The sequence below is a fragment of the Rana temporaria genome, chromosome 8 (assembly GCF_905171775.1).
Source record: "Rana temporaria chromosome 8, aRanTem1.1, whole genome shotgun sequence".
Lineage (NCBI taxonomy): Eukaryota > Metazoa > Chordata > Amphibia > Anura > Ranidae > Rana > Rana temporaria.
Window position 1 is genome coordinate 166257929 of NC_053496.1, and position 926 is coordinate 166258854.

Sequence of the window (926 nt, forward strand, 5' to 3'; positions counted from 1 at the left end):
GTTCAACCTGTCTGCAGTCTGCACTGTGACCAGAATGGATTATAATGAGGGATACCTGTTAGGCCTCGTACACACGGACGGACTGTCCGATGAAAACGGTCCGCCGGACCGTTTTCATCGGACATGTCCGCTCGGAGATTTCTGTCTGATGGTTGTACACACCATCAAACAGAAATCCGCGCGGACACAAAACGCGGTGATGTGGCCGCGACGATAACTCGGCGACGTGCGCGGCCCTGGAAGGTCAATGCTTCCATGCATGCGTCGAATCACTTCGACGCATGCGAGGGCTTTCGGCCGAGCGGACATGTCCGGTGAGTCTGTAGAGACGACCGAACATGTCCGACGGACAGGCTTCCAGCGGACATGTTTCTTAGCATGCTAAGAAACATTTGTCTGCTGGAAACCTGTCCGATCCGCCGGAAAATTGTCCGGTTGGACGTACAGACGACCGAACATGTCCGCTGAAACTGCTCTGCGGACCAGTTTCAGCAGACATGTTCGGTCGTGTGTACGGTGCCAGCTACAGATATTAATTCCTAGCTCTCTAGATCTGCCTTTCCTGTTGGCAGGGCTGGTCTGCAGACATGGGGCCAGATTCACAAAAACAGGCGTATATTTAGGCGGGCGTAGCGCATCTCATATGCGCTATGCCGCCGTAAATCAGAGTGGCTCCTAGGGTATCCACAAATAATTTGCTCCCATATGCGGGCCGGCGTAATGTAAATCTGCCGGCGTAAGCCCGCGTAATTCAAAGTAGGCTTGGAGTGGGCGTGTTGTATGGTAATCTTGTATGACCCCACGTAATTGACGCTTTTTACGAACGGCGCATGCGCCGTCCGTGGACGTATCCCAGTGCGCATGCGCGAAATCACATCGCAAATAGTCAATGCTTTCGACGTGAACGTAACTTTCGCAAAGCCCTA